This window comes from Myotis davidii, unplaced genomic scaffold, assembly GCF_000327345.1.
Source record: "Myotis davidii unplaced genomic scaffold, ASM32734v1 scaffold866, whole genome shotgun sequence".
Taxonomy (NCBI): domain Eukaryota; kingdom Metazoa; phylum Chordata; class Mammalia; order Chiroptera; family Vespertilionidae; genus Myotis; species Myotis davidii.
The window spans coordinates 2,294,370-2,295,388 of NW_006297145.1; positions in this window are offsets into that span (position 1 = coordinate 2,294,370).

Here is a 1,019-nt window from a genome sequence, read left to right on the forward strand (position 1 = left end):
AAGGGTGAGGTCCTTGGGTGGCGGGCTCAGACGCCGAGGAGTCTGCTATTCACCCTGAACGCAGTGAGGAGCCATGAAGGATCTAGGCCAGGGAAGAGAGACCTTGCGAGCAATGCTTCAGGCAGCATAGGAAGGCATGAAGGAAGAGACTGGAGCAGTACCAAAGAGAGACTGGAAGAGAAATGCAACCTGGTGGAGCATGGGGGACAGGAGGCAGGAGCAGCTGCTGTTGGATTACAAGACAGAGGGCTACACGGGAGCCTCTTTAGCCTAAAGAATGGCATCTGTAAGTCCAGCTATAAGAGTGGCAGGCAAACCCATGAAGTCATTTCCTGAGCCGATGTCTTTGCAGAGGAAAAAATCCGTCAAGACAGGTGAGCTTTTGCACAACCACTTGCAGCCCAAGATCCTTCTATACAGCAGGATCCCTGCCCCAAGAACCTCCCACTCTGTGTCCCCTCATAAGCTCCCAGGAGTGTACTGTCCAAAGAACTAGGTAGGAAAAAAGGAAGCATAAAATAAGAGGAAAATAAGATGGAAAGAAGAGGTATTTTTAAAAATGTGCTGGAGGCGTCCAAACGAACTCCCAGACATTCTTGCCGGAGATTTTATGGGGCAAGACGTCCCCAAAATGGATTCTGAATTATACTCTGCGCCTCGTAAAGCCCGGGCACTCCTGGCAGCCAGCTCACAACCCTGCCCTCTCGTTAACTGCCCACCCTCCTCAGCTAGCGAGCAATCTGGGAGACCCAGGGCTACCCAGGCAACTGGGAGGGGGTAAATAACATGGGCTGGGTGCACTGAACTCTGCATCCATAGAGATCTCAGCCCCTGCACTTCAGGCAGGTGTTCGCCTTTTCTGGGCCTTGGCCTCCCTCTGTGCAATGAGAGGGCTGGTGTGGATGGGCCTGAGGGTCCTGACCAGTCTAAGCTGGGATGGCCTGGAGAACTGGCACATGAACGGTCCCAGAGAGACCCTGCAAACCACGTCTGTATGGGAAGGGGGTATGTGGTGAAGG